This window comes from Podarcis liolepis (genome assembly GCF_965112155.1).
Source record: "Podarcis liolepis genome assembly, chromosome: 16".
Taxonomy (NCBI): Eukaryota; Metazoa; Chordata; class Lepidosauria; order Squamata; family Lacertidae; genus Podarcis; species Podarcis liolepis.
In genome coordinates this window covers 24,441,931-24,465,936 of record NC_139567.1, presented here as the reverse complement: position 1 = coordinate 24,465,936, position 24,006 = coordinate 24,441,931, and the positions used below count along the sequence as shown (strand labels likewise).

The 24,006-nt window shown below is 45.3% G+C and overlaps 2 long non-coding RNA genes across 3 annotated transcripts; one reads left to right on the top strand and one right to left on the bottom strand.

Moving 5' to 3' along the window:
* The first annotated feature begins 215 nt into the window (after window positions 1-215).
* On the top strand, window positions 216-16,828 carry LOC310695914. Of its 2 annotated transcripts, XR_014520347.1 has the most exons (3): window positions 216-478; window positions 13,648-13,858; window positions 16,707-16,828. It is a non-coding gene; the product is annotated as an uncharacterized lncRNA (long non-coding RNA). The 2 variants fall into 2 exon arrangements; XR_014520348.1 differs by lacking the exon at window positions 16,707-16,828 and having other exon boundaries at window positions 13,648-13,948.
* On the bottom strand, window positions 1,778-11,333 carry LOC310695915. The gene is made up of 2 exons (XR_014520349.1): window positions 10,176-11,333; window positions 1,778-2,281 (listed from the first exon to the last, which is right to left on the bottom strand). It is a non-coding gene; the product is annotated as an uncharacterized lncRNA (long non-coding RNA).
* Window positions 16,829-24,006: the final 7,178 nt, after the last annotated feature.

Here is a 24,006-nt window from a genome sequence, read left to right as displayed (position 1 = left end):
TGGACTTGGAGCAGCCCCACTGCAGACATGCATTAAAAGCCTTATCAAGGATCTGTAAATGTTGCAGCCAAATAAAGTAAATTTCCTGTGTCAATCCTGAATGTCACAGCCCATTGTCTAAGAAGCAACACACCTGGGAGCATCACAAAGGTCTCCATAGATACGTCTAAGGTATGTAAGTCTGTGGCATTATCCCCACATCACAGTTGGGAGCACTGAGGCTGAGGAGCAGTGATCTGATGAATTTATGGGTAAGGCAAGATTTAAATCCCCCCATCACCTATTTTTCCCCCTAACTGGGGGTTGCTGTCAAAGTTGTAAGAGGCTGTTGTTGGCTTGTAATTATCATGCCAACAGCAACACTGTGAAAATCCCAGCAAAAGCTTCACAGAAGGGCAGGCAAAATGATCAAGGAGTCGGAGGAACTCCCCTGTGAAGAAAGGCTGCAATGTCTGGAACTTTTTGGTATAAAGCAGAGGTGAGTAAGAGGTGACACGATAGAACTTTATAAAATGTAGCTGGATGTTGGAAGATTCAGTGCAGACAAAAGAAAGTACTTCTACGCACAGAGCTTAGTTAAACTATGGAACTTGCTCTCACAGAAGACACTGATGACCACCTACCTGGGTGGCTTTTAAAGAGGATTAGAGAAATTCATGGAGAAGGGCTACTGACAGCTTTGCTCTGCTTCTACGGTCAAGCTACCAGTTGATAGAAACCACAGGAGAGGAGAGGGCTCTTGCGTTTGGGTCCTGAATGGGGTTTCCCCATAGGTACCTGTTTGGCCACTGTGAGAGCAGGATGCTGGACTATTGGCCTGATCCAGCATGACTCTTCCTAATTTCTGTTGTGTTTTGAATGGACAATATTTTCATATATTTCTGAATGGAAGAAAAGTCAGGGGAAAGTCTTCCATGTGAAACAGTCTCCTATACTAAAAAACCAACTTTTAAAACTATGGGGAATCAGCTCGTTGTGCAAAATGTGCCCTAGGTCTTGTATGGATTAATGTGTTTCACTTTTTCAACCTGAAAACCCAATTCTGAGAAGACCTGCAAGGCTGCCTGGATGATCTTCTTTCTTTTCTTTTCTAAAAATTGTATAATCCTTAACATGCACATCACAGTGATTTTACTGACTGATAGAATATTGTACTTCACAGTGACAGCTTGACATTTTGCCTTATTTGTACAGATGAAAGTCTCCCAAACTTCCATTTGATAATTCACTTTTTCATAGAACCCACCTTTCCCCCAGCTGCATCTTGCTTCCTCAAATACAAAATATACAGATCAAGAAAGTCTTCGTCTTTCTTCTTCACCACTAGACACCATTCAAGCATGTGACCCCCCCCATCTAAAGTGATGCAATCGAGAAAGGGTGGTCACCCACACTCAGTGGATATCTGGAGCTGTTAAACGTGATTCCACTGTTGGAGGCAATATGCCTCTGGATACCAGTTGCGGGGAATCACAAGTTGAAAGAGAAGTATAGCACTCAGGTCCTACTTTAAAAGAGGATTAGACAAATTCATGAAGGGTGAGGCTGGCAGTGGCCGCTAGCCTCAGCGGCTACATTCTATCTTCACTGCCCAGGTAGGAAGTCTCTGAGTGCCAGTTGGTGAAAACCACAGGAGGAGACAATGCTCTTGTGCTTATGTCCTGCTTGCTAGTTTCCCTGAGGGTTGGCCATGGTGATGCTGGACTAGATGGGCCATTCTCCTGATGCAGCAGGGATATTCTAATGTTCTTAACTTCAGGACTGAGCTGAGATCAGAACCCAGATACTAATTATACTGATATTTCAAGCACTAGGCACTGCCCATAGAATAAGTAAACATACACATCTTTGTCCATGGGCTTCCCATGGAAAGTAAAAATAACATTCAAGGAGGGAAGGGAGCGAAGAAGACTAAAGCCTTTGTCAATATTGCCCTTCCTGAGCAGATCAGCTTGACAGAGGCCATTTCTAACAGACAGTCTTCCATCAGACCTCTGCATTGGCAATTAGGCTTCCCCAAGCTTGAATCTCTTGGGGAAATAGTTTAGCTGAGTCCTTTTGCTTCCCTGGCTGGGAGATTGACACTCCTCCGCCAGATGTCCGTTTCTGACTGCACAATATCGTTCCCACAAATGAAGCAGAAGCTGGATGTTCATTCTGACTCTCCACTTAATGGTGAAATATCTTCTTCTGGGGTGGCATGATGAGGGGCAGTGGGGAGGAGGAGAAGGAAGAGGTGCCAAGCATCTGGTCACTGTTCATCTTCTCTGATGCTGTGCCACTGAGAGGAGAATGACATGAAAAGGACCATGACGCACCATTACACATCAGCTCATCTTGCAAGCCAGACATTTAAAGTGCTATGATGTCACTTTAAACTGTCATGGCTTCCCCCAAATAATTGTGGGAGCTGTAGTTTGTCAAGGGTGCTGAGAGTTGTAACAATATCCCCATTCCACCTCCCAGAACTACAATTCTCAGCATTCCCTGATTATTCAGTAGGGTTGCCATATTTCAAAAAGTGAAAAATCTCAACAACAAAATGAAGTTTTTGAGCTATTTTTAAGGTAATTCTCCAAGATATACGCTTCCAATGTGGGTTGCTATACATGTGGATTTCCCCAGACATTCCAGCGATTTCTGCCCAGACACTGTTTCTGATGGCCAAATCCTATCTATGTCTGGAAAATTCCAGACGTATGGCAGCCCTATAACCACTCTGGCAATAAAGAGAAGAGGCCTCCCCCCTAGCAGCTCCCAGAATTCTTTGGGGGAACCCATTACAGCTGGAAGTGGTAGCATAGTGCTTAGAAGGTATGGGGTGAATGTGACCTTTGTTTGTCTGAAGCGCAAATTCAGAGCACAGCAAAATGCTTCAGAGAACCAAGGAGGCTGCAGGGCAGAGTTGAAGAAGGAGCAAAAAGGGTTTTCTTGTGTGTGTGTGTGTTTCTTTGTGGCTGATTAGCTGTTTTCCCTGTGTAAAGGTCAGAGGGGGCAGGGTTTCTGTTGAGGCAGGGGATTAGCTGTGGGAGGAGCTTATCAGAGGCTGCAGGGCAGAGTTGAAGAAGGAGCAAAAAGGGTTTTCTTGTGTGTGTGTGTGTTTCTTTGTGGCTGATTAGCTGTTTTCCCTGTGTAAAGGTCAGAGGGGGCAGGGTTTCTGTTGAGGCAGGGGATTAGCTGTGGGAGGAGCTTATCAGAGGCTGCAGGGCAGCGGCGCGCACCTAGCGGTGCGCGCAGTTATACCCATCTTTTAGATTTAGGGGAGCTAGTCTCAAACGTTTGTTGGGGGAGACCTAGGTGTTTTTTTTTTTGTGTGTGTGTGGAGGGGAAGTTATTTGTCCTGTCCTCAAGCTTTTTATGATGGAGGACCTCTGTAGCCACCCCCAACGACACGATCTCAAGATGGAAGGGGAGGGAACAGCTGCAGTCGCCTGCGATTCCTGCGCAATGTTTGCCATCTTGCCAAAGGTTGCAGGCAGCTTTACCTGCAGCAATTGCATGTTGATTGCCCTTTTAAAAGACAAAGTCCAGCAACTGGAGGAACGTGTAGCTACGCTCCAAAGAATTAGAGAGCTGGAGCTCTTCTTGGAAGCAACAGAGCACACCGTCTCCACCAGAGAGGAGACAGGGGACTCCCCTGAGAAGGAGGATAGTTCAGCAACACAGGAGCCAGATATATGGAGAAACGTGACTCAAAGAAGTAGGAGGCCCAGGGTTCACTCTGATTGTTTAGAAATACACAATCGCTTTGAGGTCCTCTCCCCTAGCATGGAAGACGAAGAGCAGACTCCATTTGAGGATCTCTCCCTCATTACAGTCGATCAGGTATATGAAGACGAGCAGCAAAGTCAGTCCTCAGGGAATGTGCAGGCGACCTTGGAACAGACAGCTCACAGAAGAACCCCGACCAAACCCAAGAGGAGGCGTGTAGTGGTGATAGGGGATTCCCTACTGAGGGGAACAGAAGCAGTGATCTGTGGGCCTGACAAGATGTCTCGGGAAGTGTGCTGTCTCCCCGGGGCTAAGATCCAAGATGTAACTGAACGACTGCAAAAAATCATAAAACCCACTGACGAATACCCCTTCCTCTTGGTTCATGTGGGAACCAATGACACTGCAAACAATAGCCTCCAGAAGATCAAAAGAGACTACGAGGCTCTCGGCAGGAAATTGAAGCAACTAAATGCACAAATTGTCATCTCGTCTGTCCTCCCAGTTGAACGACGTGGCCCAGGGAGAGAGGGGAAAATAGTGGAAGTGAACAGCTGGCTTCGCAAATGGTGTAAACAGGAACGGTTTGGATTCTTAGATCACGGACTGCAGTTTCTTGAAGATGGACTTCTGGCAAGTGATGGGCTGCACCTCACAACGGTTGGGAGAAATGTTTTTGCCAAAAATCTCAGAAACCTCATCAGGAGGGCTTTAAACTGACTAATGTGGGGGAGGGAGACAGTGCTGCTGAAGGTAGGAGTCTATCAATTAATGAAGATGATCATCCAAATGTCATAGACCAAATGGAGCAAACAGCACGCGGACCTAGTGGAGGGAGGAAAAAATCCTTAAATAAGAGACACGGGGGAATGATTAATGGACTTCAATGTCTGTACACTAATGCGCAAAGCATGGGTAATAAACAAGATGAGCTTGAGCTCTTGGTACAGCAAACTAAATATGACATAATAGGCATCACTGAAACCTGGTGGGATAAGTCCCACGATTGGAATGTAATAATGGGGGGATACAATCTATTTCAGAGAAACAGACCAGACAAGAAAGGAGGAGGAGTGGCGTTATATGTCAGGGATGTGTATACCTGTGAAGAGATCCAAGATTTAGAACCTCAAAGCCAAAGTGAGAGCATTTGGGTCAAAATTAAGGGAGAGAAGAATAACAGAGACCTCATTGTGGGAGTTTACTATAGATCCCCAAGCCAAACGGAGGACATAGATGCTGCCTTCCTGGAACAGATGGCCATGTATGCAAAAGGAAGGGAGATAGTAGTAATGGGGGACTTCAATTACCCGGATATTTGTTGGACGTCAAACTCAGCCAAGAGCATAAGGTCAAACAGATTCCTCACTGGCCTTGCAGACAACTTCATTGTCCAGAAAGTGGGAGAAGCAACAAGAGGAACAGCCATTTTAGATCTGGTCCTAACCAATGTTGATGACCTGGTTAGTGGGGTAGATGTGGAAGGATCATTAGGCGCGAGTGATCATGCTCTTCTGAAGTTTACTATACAGCGGAAAGTAGCAGCCAAGCATACTAGGACTCAATTTCTTGACTTTAAGAAAGCCGACTTCATAAAACTTAGGGAAGTGCTGGGTGAGATCCCATGGACAGCAATACTAAAAGGAAAGGGAGTTCATGATGGCTGGGAGTTTGTTAAGAGGGAGATAGTAAAAGCACAACGTCAGGCAATACCAATGAGACGAAAACATGGAAGGTGCCTAAAGAAACCAGGGTGGCTATCTAAAGAACTTTTAACTGAATTAAGATTAAAAAAGGATGTGTACAAAAAATGGAAAAGGGGGGAAACCACCAAAGAGGAATTCAAACAAATAGCCAGCACGTGTAGACACAAAGTCAGAAAAGCTAAAGCACAGAATGAACTCAGGCTTGCTAGAGAGGTTAAAAGCAACAAAAAAGGTTTTTATGGGTATGTTCGTAGCAAAAGGAAGAACAAAGAAACAGTGGGGTCACTCAGAGGAGAAGATGGTGAAATGCAAACAGGGGACACAGAAAGGGCTGAACTCCTCAATGCCTTCTTTGCCTCAGTCTTCTCCGATAAAGAAAACAATGCCCGACCTGAAGAATTTGGAGCAAATGATTCAGCAAAGGAAACACAGCCCAGAATAACTAAGGAGATAGTACAAGAATATTTGGCTAGATTAGATGTATTCAAGTCTCCAGGGCCAGATGAACTGCATCCAAGAGTATTAAAAGAACTGGCAGATGTGATCTCAGAACCACTGGCAGTCATCTTTGAGAATTCCTGGAGAACAGGCGAAGTCCCGGCAGACTGGAGGAGGGCAAATGTTGTCCCTATTTTCAAAAAGGGGAAAAGAGAAGACCCAAATAATTACCGCCCAGTCAGTCTGACATCAATAGCAGGGAAGATTCTGGAACAGATCATTAAGCAAACAGTCTGTGAGCACCTAGAAAGTAATGCTGTGATCACCAATAGTCAGCATGGATTTCTGAAAAATAAGTCATGTCAGACTAACCTGATCTCGTTTTTTGACAGAATTACAAGCCTGGTAGATGAAGGGAACGCAGTGGATGTAGCCTACCTTGATTTCAGCAAGGCATCTGACAAGGTGCCCCATGATATTCTTGTAAAGAAGCTGGTAAAATGCGGTCTTGACTATGCTACCACTCAGTGGATTTGTAACTGGCTGACTGACCGAACCCAAAGGGTGCTCATCAATGGTTCCTCTTCATCCTGGAGAAGAGTGACTAGTGGGGTGCCACAGGGTTCTGTCTTGGGCCCGGTCTTATTCAACATCTTTATCAACGACTTGGATGATGGACTCAAGGGCATCCTGATCAAATTTGCAGATGACACCAAACTGGGAGGGGTGGCTAACACCCCAGAGGACAGGATCACACTTCAAAACGACCTTGACAGATTAGAGAACTGGGCAAAAACAAACAAGATGAATTTTAACAGGGAGAAATGTAAAGTATTGCACTTGGGCAAAAAAAATGAGAGGCACAAATACAAGATGGGTGACACCTGGCTTGAGAGCAGTACATGTGAAAAGGATCTAGGAGTCTTGGTTGACCACAAACTTGACATGAGCCAACAGTGTGACGTGGCAGCTAAAAAAGCCAATGCAATTCTGGGCTGCATCAATAGGAGTATAGCATCTAGATCAAGGAAAGTAATAGTGCCACTGTATTCTGCTCTGGTCAGACCACACCTGGAGTACTGTGTCCAGTTCTGGGCACCACAATTCAAGAAGGACACTGACAAACTGGAACGTGTCCAGAGGAGGGCAACCAAAATGGTCAAAGGCCTGGAAACGATGCCTTATGAGGAACGGCTAAGGGAGCTGGGCATGTTTAGCCTGGAGAAGAGGAGGTTAAGGGGTGATATGATAGCCATGTTCAAATATATAAAAGGATGTCACATAGAGGAGGGAGAAAGGTTGTTTTCTGCTGCTCCAGAGAAGCGGACACGGAGCAATGGATCCAAACTACAAGAAAGAAGATTCCACCTAAACATTAGGAAGAACTTCCTGACAGTAAGAGCTGTTCGACAGTGGAATTTGCTGCCAAGGAGTGTGGTGGAGTCTCCTACTTTGGAGGTCTTTAAGCAGAGGCTTGACAACCATATGTCAGGAGTGCTCTGATGGTGTTTCCTGCTTGGCAGGGGGTTGGACTCGATGGCCCTTGTGGTCTCTTCCAACTCTATGATTCTATGATTCTATGATTCTAAGGAGGTTTATTTGTTTTTGTTTTTTTTTAAAAGCTCTGAAATTCACCATTCCATGATGGCAACACCCTTTGAACTGATAGCCATGGAAGGCAAAATCCTATTGGTTGGAACAATTTGGATAGTCCAGACAGCTGTTAACACTGCCTGGATGCATATTGCCTTTGTTGCCAGCCTCCAAGGATGAAAAAGAGAGGTGTTTTGTAATGGCGGGTAGTTTGCAGTGCATGTCAGGCCACCCTCCAGCTCCTGATCCTTTGTTGTATATGCTGCCATGTGGATATAAGATGCAGAGAACACTGTTGGCTGTTAGTCCAGGTGGGCCAGGCTGGTGTCACAGTTCAGGCTAGCAAATAAGGATCAGAGGCAGGTATAAAGTCAAATGTCAAGTCATCATCCAAGGTAAAGGAAAATAGTATCTTCACACCAGAGTCAAATTGCTTGGCCTGAAGAGAAAGCTTTTAAAGTAAGACTTTTCTGGGCCTCATAGATAGGGATTGGCCCATGGAGTCAGCTGACTAATGCTAGATGGAAGTCCTGGTTCAACTTCTGTCCTGTACTCATGTCTCACAAAGACATCCTGTTAACCATGAACAAACAGCAGCCATGTTGGCTGGGTACCTATATATCCCTCAGTCTTAAAGATCCCGTGGGTGCATCTAAGTTAGATGGGGATGGTTATCACTTGGTGCCTTCCTCAAAACACCCCCTTACTGCTCTGATTCCTAAGGACAAGAGTCTTCTTTGTACCAGAACTGCTGGTGGCTAAGACACAGCGAGCGTTTAATGAAAGGATATTAACAACCACTGCCTGTTGACGATCAGGGTGAGAGTTTGATACTGGCAGGCAATTAGCGATGAAACATTTCTCCAAGCACTCAGAATCTGACGCTGCTTCAATCAGGATTTAGGTTGGTCAGAAAGCAGCCATAAAGCAAAACCCTCCATGACAAAAAGCGGAAACAAATTAACACAGACTGTCAAGACTGCTTCATCCCTTTGATTTGGAGATGGTCCTTTGAGAGGAAGAGAGCAGAGGCAGTGCTTCAGAGTAGAGAACTGTCTTTTCCTGGTGTATCAACCAAGGAGTCATCCTCAGGGGAACTGGATTAACTGGAAGTGGGCCAGGCATCCTTTTAGGTCTGGTAGGACACGGTGCTATGCTGGAAGCAATAATCGAGGTTTGGCTCAACATATTGTCAGGGGGTCGGCAGTCAGATGCTGGAGCAGGTGGTCAAGAGGCGGGGAGCAAGAATGGGCATCATTCTTCCACTTCCCAGGACTATATTCATCCCCTGCAAAGGTAAGAGAAAAATGGTATTTCTCTGTAGGTGTCAGGAGCCCTGAGTGGGAGGGAGGAAAGCCTGGCTGAAAGGAAGGCACTTTTGCACAACCCCACAAATTATTGCCTAGGGACGTGGGTGGCGCTGTGGGTAAAACCTCAGCGCCTAGGGCTTGCCGATCGCATGGTCGGCGGTTCGAATCTCTGCGGCGGGGTGAGCTCCCGTCTTTCGGTCCCAGCTCCTGCCCACCTAGCAGTTTGAAAGCACCCCTAAGTGCAAGTAGATAAATAGGTACCGCTTTCTAGCGGGAAGGTAAATGGCGTTTCCGTGTGCTGTGCTGGTGCCGGCTCGCCAGAGCAGCTTCGTCACGCTGGCCACGTGACCCGGAAGTGTCTCCGGACAGCGCTGGCCCCCAACCTCTTAAGTGAGATGGGCGCACAACCCTAGAGTCGGACACGACTGGCCCGTATGGGTAGGGGTACCTTTACCTTACAAATTATTGCCAGGGCACCGGACCAGAAGGCGTCCTGGTGATTGTCAGCAAGGTTGCACCAGAGCACCTTTTGGTTCAGTGCTCTGGCAGAATCCTGTTGACTTGCACCAGAGTGAGTGATGCTCTGTACTCACATCAGAGCACTGGACCCAAAAAATGGGACATTCTGGGAACCAAACAGAAGCCGGAATTGGTTTCTGTGATCTGTGATGTCCTGCTTAAAATGGGACACTTGTGGGGTATGTCCTCCAGGAATTTGTTTAATCCTCTTTCAAAGCAATCTAGGTTGGTAGCTATCTCTGCTTTCTGTGGGGGTGAGTTCCATAGTTAACAAATAATAATATTACTAAACAATAGGAAGCCTTTTTTTCTGACCCGCTTGGGTGGGGTGGGAAAAAAGGAAGGAAGACACAAGCTCTTTGATCTAAGTCCTGCTCCCTTCAGCATTTTGTAGTAAAGCAGGCTAGGGAGGCTCTGGGCAATGGCCTCCAATCTCAGGTGGATTATTAGCCCCAGTAATGAAGAGCATAGCTCATGTGAAGGACAAGGCGTTTTCAAAACCCATTAATTTTACTCATAATGGGGAATTAATGTGCAGAAAGGCAATGCCAGCCCAACAGTAATTGCTTTTTTTGGAAGGTTTGGAACAGTCAGGAAGTAAAACTCATTTTCAGGCAATGCTTTCTTCCCACCCCCAACTCCCTTTCTATCTTTCAGAAGAATTGAATTATTTTTTTAAAAAAATGCTGCTGCTTTTTCTTCATTATGGGTTGTTATATTTCATCATTACAAGACTTTCATATTTCAGCGCTTTCTCATTACATTTTTATAATTCCCCCTCTCAATATTAACATATAGGGGCAGAGCTGACGAGTCAGACTCAACAGGCTGCGGCCTATATTAATGATTCAGTGTGTGGCGGAGTTAATTAGTGGCCATAATTCTCAGTGCTTCTGACCTTTGAGCAGGTGGCAGAAATCTGTTTTTGGTCCACCACTTCTGGATTACATGTCTGCCTTCCTGTCAATGAGACCTCCCTTTGGGAACATGGCTAATTCTGAAATTCCAAAAGCATCCATTGTGACGTCATCAGATTGCAAATAGATTCCACACACCCGAAACCTGTTTCCACAATGATTTTTTTGCTGAAATACCCTCTTGTAAGAACATAAGAAGAACTCTGCTGGTTCTGGCCAATGGCCCATCTAGCCTAGTATCCTGTTCTCACCATGACCAACCAGATTCCTGTGGGAAACCCACAAACATGAGTGTAGGTGAGTTCAGACTCCAAGTATGGATGGGGGCAGATGCTCCCATCCAAGCTTCAACCTCATGCAAATCCATGTATATCCTCCAACAGGGGCTTCATGATGACATTCTTACATTTTCATTATATAGAAATGCCAACATGGACACATGCACTCATCCCTACATTAGAACAGGTTTCACCAAATACAAATGAATTAGAAAAAAATCCATGTGCCATCATAACTGTTAATTCATATCAGTACATACCTTGCTAAATCAAGGGTAATGCAAAAACATTCACTGGGAAGTTTCCTATATAAGCTGTGAGGGGAGAAGGTCCTCCAGTCTTCTCTAAATCCTCATTTTACATAGAAAAATGCATCAGGAAGAAGGATAATTTGAACACTCTTTCTTGACATAGTTTATGCCTGTGCAAGGAATTTTTTTAGAAGCAATACTCAAATGTATGAACCCCTACCTGGAATCGTGCAGCCATGAAGCCTTGCAACCACATGATTCTTGAGACCATATTAACTGATCTTCAGTAAGATTTGAACATAGGAAGCTGCCTTAGATGATCCATTTAGACTAATATTGCCTACTCTGATTTGCAGAGGCTCTCCAAGGTTTCAATCAAAGGCGCTTTTCCTAGCCTACCTATCTGGGATCTTTCAAACTAAGGATACTGGGGATCAAACCTGGGACCTTTTGTGTGAAAGCATCTGCTCTGCCACAGAGCTATGTTACAGTTTCCAGTTGACTGGTGAAGAAAACCAGCACCCGCTGTTCCTGGGTACAGGTTTATGCGCATAGAGGCAGCCCAAGACGATTTGCCTGCTTCGACTCACCTGCTTCTGCACATTAGAATTTCCAGCCTATAACGATGGAGCAAAAAGGTTAATAGCAAAGCTTTAATACAGTATTAAAAACTGTTTTGCAATTCCCTGATGGCCAAGTCTCATTTAACCACCTTTAATAGTTCTAGTGCCCCTTGTACCCATGATCAATAGCTTGCATGATCTACTATATATAAGGAGATCGTTGGGAAACTGCAGTTGGAAAACGATGCCCGTTGTAAAGAGCGGGCAGACTGAGGTTGGAGGGCTGTGCCTCATTTGCCCTAACAGACTAGCCTCTGGAGCAAATTAGTCCTTCCTAGCTACACCCTTTTCTTGGATGCTCAGTATGTTTTGGCTTGTTTAAACCCACCAAAACACCTTGGGGGCACTGATGGGGTGCATGCATCCAGGCAGCAGAGAGAGGGGGGTATTTATGAGACCCCCCCTTGAGCACACTGTGTTTTCTATGTGGACTTTATGATTTGCATTTTTGTTGTTATTTAGCATCCAAAATGCATATTTTTTAAAAAAAAAAAATTATTTTTCAGTTTTTCAAAAATTTACTGACATACAAATCAGAAACACACAAATTGCATAAATTTCCCATAGACATATCCCCCCTTTGGGGTTTCATTTTCATTTTTTAAAACTGCATTTTATGCATGAATCCACCTTTAAGCTATTCTTTTGTTTCTTTTCGTAATATGTTTAACTGCTGGCTTTATGTTAACCCTGCTAACAAACTTATTTGGATACAATAATTTTTCAACTATTCCACAAATTTTCCCCAATCCCCAAATGCACATGTAAAAGGTTAATTTCAAGAGCTGTCAAACTGTGATTTCCTATGACTGAGGTAGTTATTTGCAGTTGGTACAGTTATGGCAGTTAGCTGAACAGTCTTAACAGAGCAGTGGGTATTTTATGTTGTGCTGCTGTTTGCCTCAGAGTTAGTTAGTCTGTAACAGTTTAATATATGTAAGGTGTTTTAACAGTTTAAGAAACATCCACCTGCTTTGTATATTTAATCTGCAACTGCAAGGACACTTAGTAAAAGTTATTTGTCCTTTAAACTTTGAAAGAGAGTGTATTGCATAGTTTTTATAGGAGGGAAAAGGAGAACTAATTAACAGGTCAAACGACCCAGGGCTGTCTTCCGCAAAGCTCTGCTAAATGGGAACTAGAGTTTAATTCCCACAAAAGCAGCCTACCAAAAACGAAAAGAAAAAAAGGACATACAGTGGTACCTCAGGTTACATACGCTTCAGGTTACATACGCTTCAGGTTACAGACTCCGCTAACCCAGAAATAGTACCTTGGTTTAAGAACTTTGCTTCAGGATGAGAAAAGAAATTGTGCTCCGGCGGCGTGCCGGCAGCGGGAGGCCCCATTAGCTAAAGTGGTGCTTCAGGTTAAGAACAGTTTCAGGTTAAGAATGGACCTCCGGAACGAATTAAGTACTTAACCCGAAGTACCACTGTACATTAAAACCAATGCAAAAAACTACAATGGAGTAAAAGCTAAAAACACATTCATATTATAAAAAGGCAGGAATAGACCATCCCACTTACCAAAGGAAGCCATAGATGATAAAAGGCTGAAGGCCTGGAAGAAGAGAAACATTTTGTTTGGTGCCTAGAGATAGGCAATGATGGTGCCAGACTTGCCTCCCTGGGGAGAGTGTTCCATAAGTAGGAGGCCACCACCGAGAAGGTCCATTCACATGCCAACACCCTCTGCACCTACCTTGGAGAGGGCACAAGGAGAAGACCTTGCATGATGAATGCTGGGTCTTTGTTGGCTCATGTGGGCTCCTGAGCTACATAAGGCTTTATAGGTTTAAAGCAGCAGTTTGAGCTGAGCCCAGAAATTCCATGGAAGCCAGTGCAGTCATGCCAGAAGTGGTGTTTTATGTTCAGACTACCTTGCGTTGGTCAACAACCCGGCTGCTGAATTCTCAACCAGCAGCAGTTCCAAAACTGCCATCAAGGGCAGCCCCATGTATATTGCATTGTGGTAATCTAACCCAAAAGATACCAGAGCCTAGACTACAGAAGCTATGCTATCACATCCCCTATTTCCCCCTTTAAATGTACACACAGAAGCCACAGCCTCGAGGTGGAGGTGCCAGTTTGTCAGAAACAAAGCCTGCATATATCAAGGCTACCTGGCTGTGAGCCAGGCAACACCCTCCCAAGGTGCTCCCCCCTCCCACTGCACACCAACCTTTAATTAATTAAAGGAAAGCATCTAAAACAAATGAAAATAAAAGCTCATTTTGCTGCAAACAACACGCTTTTTTCCAGCTTGGAACTCATAATCTCCCTCCTTCTCTTTTGTCAGGAGAAGAAAGACAAGAAACGGCTAATTTCCAAATCAGGAAGAAGGAGAATATTGTTGGATCCCACTTGGAGAAAGCCATTACCCGAATTAATGCTCCTAAAATGGACAAGGAACCTGTCCATTTCTGCTGTTTTTGTAGAGTCTGTCAGCTGTTTTCGGTGTTATGTAAGCACACAGCCCATCAGGCTAGCTCACTGCTCAGTGAGCAGAGGTGAGGTTCGTGATTTCAGGCATTATTATAACATCAAACTGTGTCTCCCTGTATCAGTCTCCATAAACAACTGGGGTTCGTCAGCTCAAATTGTGCTTTGCATTTTGTCGGTAAGAGAGGTGAAATTTATGGTAGCTAGGGGGAGCAGCAGGGCCATTGTGGTGGTGTCTCCGAGGCTGTGAAATAGGAAGTTGCAGCTCTTCAACTGCTTTCAAGAGGGGCTGCAAAGTGTTCCTATGCTGGCTTGTCTTTGGTCTGTCTGGTCAAGAGTTAAACATGGAAGAGGCAGAAGTCAGGGAATCTTCTCTTTCAAATCTTAGAATTGCAGAATTGCAAGCGAGGGTTATCTACTCCAACCCGTTGCAATACAGGAATTTCAACTAGATCATACATGACAGATGGCCATCCAACCTCTGCTTAAAAACCTCCAAGGAAAGAAAGTCCATCACCTCTCATGGGATTCTGTTCCACTGTCAAACAGCTCTTACTGTCAGAAAGTTCTCTCTGATGTTTAGTCAGAATCTCCTTCCTTGTAATTTGAATCCATGGGTTTGGGTCCTAGCCTCTGAAGCAGGAAAAAGCAAGCTGGCTCCATCCTCCATGTGACAGCCCTTTAGATATTTGAAGTTGACTGTCCTCTCAGTCGCTTCTTTACCATGCTAAACATACCCAATGCCCTCAACCATTCCTTGTAAGAGACCCTTTTAAACCTTTGTACAGTAAGCTAATTTTTACACACACACACACACACACACACACACACACACACACACACACACACACTGTATCCCCCCTCCAGGCAAAGAAGAGGCAGGATCAAACGTCAAGGAGGCAAAAACACTTGGGATATGAAGCTGGTGATGGGGGGAGGCCTGAGAAGAGTTATGAGGGCCAGAGAGAGAGAGAGGCCTGGAGGGCCACAATTGGTCCCTAGGCCTGGGTTTTGGGTCATGATGTTACCAAAGGTTGTACATAGCTCTGGAACTGTAAAGAAAGTACACTATAGCTTCTGCCATCAGCCAAGGAGACTAGAGCCACTGGGAGGCTGTATACCTAGAGTTGCCATATTCCGAAAGTGAAAATCTGGATAAAGTTTTTGCCCCTTCCTTCCTTCCTTCCTTCCTTCCTTCCTTCCTTCCTTCTTTTGTCAAGGTTGTTGAGCTTGAGATTTTTGGGCTTTTCTTGAATTTTTAAAGCATTAAGAATAAAATAAATTGCCCTGCTTGCCATACGTCCAGGCTTTCACATTTTGCTGATTCATCAAAAATCCACCCGGACGCCATTTTGCAGCCAGTTCCCAGATGTGTTTGGGAAAAGCTGGATGTATGGCAGCCCTAGTATACCCTGTCTCTTAGGATGATCAAAAGGCAAGAAGGAGACCACCCTGGTCCCAGTCACTGACTGGAGAAGGAGCAGCTGTAGGAGGCTTGCATCCCTGCCTGAAGGAACACTCAGCTCCAGCTGCCTGTAGCTCCAGGACTGCAAAAGCCAAGAGAAAGGTCACTCATGATCCAGCAATTGGCTGAAACCACAAGAACCATAAGTTGCTATTTGACCTTGAACACCAGCAAGGGAAGATTAGCCTGGTCTGAACTGTATAAAAATGGCTGCTTAAAGTCCAGAATCGGCTGATCTGTTGGCTTCTCCATTTCCCATTTTCCCAGACATAAGTTCATCCCTCCATATCTTCATATTTGTTTGAGAAGTTTCTCCTCCACAAAAGAAGTACTCATGAAAAATTATCAGCAATTTAGTGTGAATTTGCCCTAATAGACACACCATTCTATGCACACCATTCTAGACACATTTTTGCAAAGCCATTTCCCCTTATACAGTCATACCTTGGGTTGGGAATGTGATCTGTTCGGGAGGCATGTTCACAACCTGCAGCATTCGCAGCCTAAAGCGCCACATCTGCACACATGCATGACACAATTTGGTGCTTCTGCGCATGTGCGAGCGCTGAAACCCGGAAGTAACCCGTTCCGGTACTTCTGGGTTCGGCGCAGTCCGCAACCCGAAAACGTGCAACCCGCAGTGTTCATAACCTGAGGTATGACTGTGTCATGCATTAGGCATGCTTGCTTCACTAATATATGCATTTTGTATGCACACTTCACCCCAGTATATGCATTTTTGTACACATTACTGGAGACATACCGCTGGAGAAATGCATTGCAAAATTTGGGGAAGTGCAAAATTCAGTGGAGGGTTGTATTTCAGTTCACATTTTGTTTTGGAACGTCTGAATTAGGTAGGTTTCCTCTTTAAATGAGAACTGAACTGAATTTCTCCGCCATTCCTATTTATAACCATCTACTTTTTGTGGCCTCTAATAACTGATCTGCCCTTCTCTGCCTTTCCTCTCTACTCATTTTCCCTTCTATGTCTGTCTTTTTAGCTTAGAAGGCTGGTGGCAACCACCCTCACTTTTTAAATTGATGTGAGTCACTCTGCGAAGCAAAACTGCGTGAAAAGCAGGAGACAAATACAGGAAATAAATTAAGAAAAACAGTACTTGTCCAACTTGCAGTGTCCCATGGGACCGGTGAATTGTATCCATGACATGGTCAAACAACAGAAGGAACTTTAATCCATGTCCCTGAATGCCAAGCCCAGGTCACTACAGAACTCGTTTCTGCAGGAGGCAGTCATGTATGTTGCTTTGGATGGCTTTAAAAGAAGATTAGACAAATTTGTGGGGGACAAGGCTGTCAGTGGCTACTAGACACAGCAGCTATGCTTTGCTTTAACTGCCAGAGACATCATCTCTAAATACCAGCTGCTAGAAACCACAGGAGGGGAGAATTGCTGTTGTTCTCATATCTCACCTCTGGGATTCCTACAGGTACCTGGTTGGCCGCTGTGAAAACAGGATGCTGGATTAAATGGACCATTAGCCTGATCCAATAGGAGGTTCTTACGCTCACATGGTGCATTATAAACAGTTTCATACTCCAAACCAGGTAATTGCAAATATTGGCTACATTGCCGCTTAAGATGACATTTTGAGTGGCAGTTGAAAATGAGGTTTCTTTACATTTTCTGTTTTCATGGTAATGAAAGTGGAAGCCGAAAAATGTCCCTTTCTCCTTCAACTTGCCCAAATGACGTCCATGCTTCCTGCGCTTCCTGTTTATATTTATTGCCACCCCATTAACATCCCCCTCCCATTGCATCCTTGCAGCAATTCCCTCCTCAGACCAGCACATTGGCACATTTAACCTTCTGCTATGTCCACATTATGCACTGAGCTACGGCAAATCGTTTACCTGGGCAGTGAACTCTACCGAGCCGCATTCCAAATACAGCGATTTATTTGATACATTTCTGACAAGGGAAGCGACGTAAAAGGTCTCGCTTTTCTGACCGAGGTAAATAGCACATCATAATATAATCAGCAAGCAATACTAAAGAGCAATTCAAGGACTCTGGAGGGAAACATGTTGCCGGCTGATAAATGATTGGACATGACATTCAACATTTCTGATAGGGGATCTGACGGTTAGGCCAGAAAGATGTGTTCACTGAAATGTGGCCTATAGTATGTAGAGCGGATGTGGGGAACATTTTTAAACTTGGGGCCAAATTCTTTCACAGGTAACCTTCTGGGGGCCACATGCAATTGGTGGGTGGGTCCAAAGCAAAAGTTGATGGGACAATGAATGTGTAGTAGACTATATTCTACCCATGCAAAAACCAGAGGTTTCTACACACTGCCATACACCTGTTCTCTCTCTCTCTCTCTCTCTCTCTCTCTCTCTCTCTCTCTCTCTCCATCCAGGTAAGCAATAGACATCATCACACTTCAAGGGAATGATCTTCCTGGGTAGACAAACCACATAAATTGAAACCACATCCAAGGCACATTTCAAGCACACAGCTTCCACCCCAAAATCCTGGGAACTGCAGTTTCCCACTCATAGAGCTATGATTCGCAGTACCCTTAAAAACTACCGTTCCCAGGATTCTTCAGGGAACATCATGCACTTTACATGTGTGTTTAAATGTAATGGGGAACATTTTCCAGCCCAAGGGCCACATTCCCTTATTGGCAACCATCCAAGAGCCACAAGCCAGCTGTGGGTGTGGTCAAAGGCAAAAGTAGATGAGGCAACTCACATGAGTGGGCCAATGCATCCTACCTCCCAAGTGCTCCAGAAAAAAATGGGGCATCCTATTTTTTTCATGCAAGATCATGGTGGCCACACGACGTGTGATGCTAATTATTTCCCCCAAAAGTTAAATGATAACTAATCAGAGGCAGCTACAGGAGAGCTATGAGATTCAGGTGAGGGTCAGATGCCTTGTCAATCCCAGCAGGCATCTGGCCTGCCCAGGCCTCCAGCCTGCCCACCATTCTCCTAAAGAAAAGAAGCATAGCATGGAAGACTTGTGTATAGTACGCAGATCTGAAAGGGCCACAAAGGGTAAACCACCCAAAAGGTATCCTGAAGAGTTTGCTAAAACAGTCATAGCAGATACAGATGTTGTTAGTAACTCAGAGAAGGTTTGGGAACTGTTATGTAGTGGGTTTAACACATTTTATGTTACAAGGTGCATTCTAACCAATCATATAAGCGCTGGTAGACGAACATTCTAATGGCAAGTAAGCGCATGGACTTTCAACTGTCAACGGTCAGTTCATGCTCAGCATTATGACTGTGTTGTCAGTTCGGTTCTTGTTTTCCTATGAGCGAGCTGTTGTTACTGACAAATGTTGAATAAACATAGTTGAAGAACTTATACTGCCTTGGGCTTCTGACTTTTTCCGAACATTCAACATTGGCGATGAGGATGGGGTTGATGAGCTCCCACTGGCTGCCAGAGGCCCAAGACCGCACCGCCGCTTGCCGCCTCGCAGTAAGCGTGACCTTACTTAGCAAATAGTCCCGGAAATGAGACCGTGCCTGCAGCATCTTCGCAACCACCCACAATCGCACAAGCGACTGCTCCAAGTCCGAGGATGGCCACCAGTCATAGTTGGCCACCACCGGACTTCGATGTGCGCCTAAGAAGGAGCTACGTCCGATTACAAGGCTTCACTAGGGAGGCAGACAAGGTGGATGTGCTACTGACGGTGCTGGGAAGTTCAAAGAATTTGTAAGCAAGAATGGAATCCACCACATTCATTCCACTCCTTTTCACCGGGCCACTAACAGCCAAGCTGAACACATGGTCCGTAATACCAAAGATGTGCTTAGGCACATAGTGCATGGAGACTGGACTCTCCAGCTAGCGGAGTTCTTATTGGCCCAACACATCACCCCAAGTGCAATGACCGGCTGGAGCCTGGCAGAGTTGCTTATGGGGAGGAGGCCAGTGTGGTGTAGTGGTTAAGAGCAGTAGACTCGTAATCTGGTGAACTGGGTTCGTGTCTCCACTCCTCCACATGCAGCTGCTGGGTGACTTTGGGCTAGTCACACTTCCCTGAAGTCTCTCAGCCCCAATCACCTCACAAAGTGTTTGTTGTGGGGGAGGAAAGGAAAGGAGAATGTTAGCTGCTTTGAGACTCCTTTGGGTAGTGATAAAGCAGGACATCAAATCCAAACTCCTCCTCCTCCTCCTCCTCCTCCTCTTCTTCTTCTTCTCCTCACTACCCTCCTTGATCATACGCACCCCGACCGGGCTCTTGAACAACGGCCATCCACTGTGGTGCGGGGGGCTCCAAGAGGGTTCTCCCCAGGAGACACTGTGTACGTCTGAAACCATGGGCCCGAACAGGGTTGGGTCCCTAGTATCATTGCCTGCTGTACAGGTCTGGTTTCCTACGAGGTAGGGTTGGAGGGGGGACTGGTTTGGAAGAGACACCTCGACCAGATCAGAGCCAGGGCACCTCTGAACATGGAACTTCAAGTGGAACCAAAGGACAGAGAAATGGGTACTTCAGGAGATTCTGTGCCCAGGCCAGAATGGGAACCAGACAGGTTGCCGGTGACTGAGTTACCCCAGCAGGACAACTTCAGGCCGGGATCCTCAGTGGCTCCATTGGCAGTGACCCCTTCGGAGCCGGCCTTGCTGACCTCTCTTGCTGACTCAGACCGCGGGTACCGGAGGAACCTCCTGGGTCACCCACTTGGGCACAGGAACCGTGACGGTCCCAGCAGGAGCGGAAAAGGCCAGCACACCTTGATGACTATGTTTGTTCCTTTTGTTAGAAAGTTGGGGGGAGGAGTGTTATGTATTGGGTTTAACACATTTTATGTTACAAGGTGCATTCTAACCAATCGTATAAGCGCTGGTAGACGAACATTCTAATGGCAAGTAAGCGCATGGACTTTCAACTGTCAACTGTCAATGGTCAGTTCATGTTCAGCATTATTTCTGTGTTGTCCAGTCACTTTGGTTCTTGTTTTCCTATGAGTGAGCTGTTGTCACTGACAAATGTTGAATAAACATAGTTGAGGAACTTATACTGCCTTGGGATTCTGACTTTTTCCGAACATTCAACAGGAACCTTCAAGCTTCCAAAGAGGTCCAAAGTTGAGCCTCAGAGGATGCTGAGTCATGGTTAAATGCCATGAAGGCTGAACTTGATTCCTTAGAGAGGAACAAGACATGGGAACTAGTTCCAGGCCTGCCCAGACCACAAAAGGTTTACAAAATTTAATTATTGCAAAAGTTTTTCAGTATTAATTTTATGCATTTTTAAAAATCACCATGGTATTTAACAATACCAGTCTTTGATGGATGGATGAATAGAGAGATACCCACCCACCTCCATCGCCTCAAGCAAACAAGATGCATTCTGGCCAGGGAAAAGCACTTGAAGAGAGAGCAGATCAGGGCCAGTGAGGAGTGCTCTTGTCAGGAGCTCATCCTACACTCGAGCAGGACCCTGGTAGAGACACATGCCCAACTGGCATGTTCTCTCCTTCCTGGTCATTCGTTCAGGAGCTTCAAAAACTTTCTTCAGCCTGAACATCACAGCGACCGATTCCAACAGACACCTTAGGGATCCGCAGAGTGTTCACAGTTTGTGTAACAGACCTCAGCAACTCAGCATTTTGGCTAATCTACTTTATTTACATATACACACACACACAGAGCACTGCAACATGGCTCCCTCTCTCTCTAGCATCAGACAGCAGAGAGCAAAAACAAAGGACAATAGTCCCACTTCACGGAACACAGTAACACAAACTTCCTGTCTTCGTCACTTCCCACTTTGTGGAGTCAAAACAAGCACCGTTATGTGATAGACAAAAATCCCATGTTTGCAGTCATGGAGCAGGAATTCTAAGAGGTCTGAGGGATGGTGTGTGGACTGAGCAGAATCCCACGGGCCAGATGGAAATGTCTGGAGGGCCACATTCAAACCTCCAGGATGTTTGCCATTCGTGCTTTGGAGGTGAAGCAAAAGGCAAGCTTGATACCAGACCCAGGCAGTGCATAAATCTACCCACCATCCCTCCAGAAGTTCAAAGGCATGCAAAAAAGGGAAAGGGGGAAGCTAAAGTATGTCAGCTGGCAGATGCCTCCCCTCCAGTGATATTGCATGGGGTGTGGAAGGGGGAGGGGTTGCTGATGGCGATGATATGCTCTTGCTTTCTCTCTCTTCCTCCAGGCTGGCTGTGTACTCTGCACTGTGATGCTTTTGTTCTCAGACAACTTCCCCATCCACTTTGCTGCAGGGGTCCGGCTGTCTTTCAAGAAACAAAATCCCGGGGTTCTCCCTGAACTTTCGAAAATCTCTCTCTTCTCTCCCCACCCTTGTACAGCTAAATGTACCATTTGAGAGAGAGTAGAAAGGCTGGAAGCGTGTGGGTGGTTTCATCCTGCTGCTGTGATGATGATCACTGCTAATATTGCCAAGTATAAAGCAGTGTTTGAGCATTGAAGGAGAAAGGGCTGTAGCTCAAAGGTAGAGCACCTGCTTTGTAGGCAGAAGGTCCCAGGTTTGAGCCCTGGCGTCTCCAGGTAGTGCTGGTGAGTGAGTGAGACCCTGTCAACTTACAACACCTCTCCCAGAGATCTGCATGCTTTGATGATTTGTTAGTGGGCCATTTTCAACGTGTTACTATTGATATACAAGACTTAATAGCTTGGGAGCAGTTTACTTGTGGGATCACCTTTCCCTCATATGTGCTCATTGAACCACTTTGATCTGCAGAACTGGCACTATTACAGGTACCACTCGTTACTCAATTCACACTTGCAAGAAATCATCCTTTTAGTGTTCCAGCACAAACTCCCTGCCTATTGACATCAAGCAGGCGACTTTGCTGTATCCTTTTGGTGCCTTGTTAAATCATTTTTGTTTAGGCAAGCCTGTTCAAGTGTATAGACATTGACATGTTTCCATCTCTTTTTAGTTCACTGCTGATTTCAATTGTTTTTAAAATGTTTTTAATTATTTGTTTGTAGCTTCATTTATTAACTTTAATATAGCTTATATACTGCTTTGATGTTTTGTTACAATTACCGTATTTTTCGCTCTATAAGACACACCAGACCACAAGATGCACATAGTTTTTGGAGGAGGAAAACAAGAAAAAAAAATTCTGAATCTCAGAAGCCAGAACAGCAAGAGGAATCATTGCGCAGCGAAAGCAGCAATCCCTCTTGCTGTTCTGGCTTCTGGGATAGCTGCGCAGCCTGCATTCACTCCATAAGATGCACACACATTTCCCCTTACTTTTTAGGAGGGAAAAAGTGAGTCATAGAGCAAAAAATACGGTAAGTGGTGTATATACCATTTTGCTTAATAAAATAAATTTATTTTGGACATTAAATATAGATATATAAGGGACACGGGTGGCGCTGTGGGTTAAACCACAGTGCCTAGGACTTGCTGATCAGAAGGTCGGCGGTTCGAATCCCCGCGACGGAGTGAGCTCCCGTTGCTCGGTCCCTGCTCCTGCCAACCTAGCAGTTTGAAAGCATGTCAAAGTGCAAGTAGATAAATAGGTACCGCTCTGGCGGGAAGGTAAACAGCGTTTCCGTGTGCTGCTCTGGTTCGCCAGAAGCAGCTTAGTCATGCTGGCCACATGACCCAGAAGCTGTACGCCGGCTCCCTCGGCCAATAAAGCGAGATGAGTGCCGCAACCCCAGAGTCAGCCACGACTGGACCTAATGGTCAGGGGTCCCTTTACCTTTACCTTTATAGATATATAGTCTGCCTTTCTACCCCTAAAGCCCACAAGGCAGTGCATGATACTTTAAAACAATATCAAACAATTATTCTTTAATAAAAAAGCAACATAAATAAATAAATAAATGTAGTAAAACCACAGATCGTTGAAACCTGCAATGTAATGTTACAACATGGAAAACAGATGTTCAGGATTCCTGCAGCCCCATGAGCAGAGAGGGGAATCCAATCCCAAATAGTTTTGAGGGGGTCTCTGATTTCAGCCTCCTCCAAGGAAAATTCTAGCTGGATTTGTCAGTGCCTTAAATTCTGTCATGAGGCTGAGCAAATCTCTCTTCACCTGGGATTACCTGTGTAAATTGAATCTGATGGCACCAAACCCAGGAAGCAGCCTTGGTTAACTAACACTTGCGGAAATTGCTTTGAGGTCCCCAGACAGAAGCTTAAACAGAGTGTAGCAACTTACTCTCTGCAATTCAGAGTTATTTGGGGATCGATTTGAAGGTTTCAGTACAGCCAGTCAGGGACAGGGTTGTCATTGTGTGGACAACATTAGACGTTCCTCAGTGGCTCCCCCCACCCCAGGACTAAAAGAAAAGTGGAGGGTGCTTGTGATTTGGAGCACCTCTGGCATGGATGGTGGCCTGAGCCCCAATTCTTGGGGTCCTGTACCCAGCGAGGGTTAGAATCTAACAGAGGGAGTTGCTAAAACAATCAGACAAGTTTCTGTGTAAGACAATGATCATAAATAGCCACTTACAGTACAAGTCTTCATCAGCATCCCAAAAGAATGTGCTACAGCTAAGTAATGCTGCCCTCCAGACTAACAGTGGTCCTTTCCCTCACCTAGTTGCTAGGCAGAATGGTGTTTGAGAGCTGAGCTGGCAGTGGGCTGGAAGCTGGAGACACTGTGACATGCTTGTTCTGGACTGGATCCAAAGCTGTGACTAATGAAGAAGCGAGACTGTTGGGCTGTTTATGCGGTGAGCCTCTCCATCTTATGCTCAGGTTGTCTATATGGGTAAATAAAACCATATACAGTACCCTAAAGAGA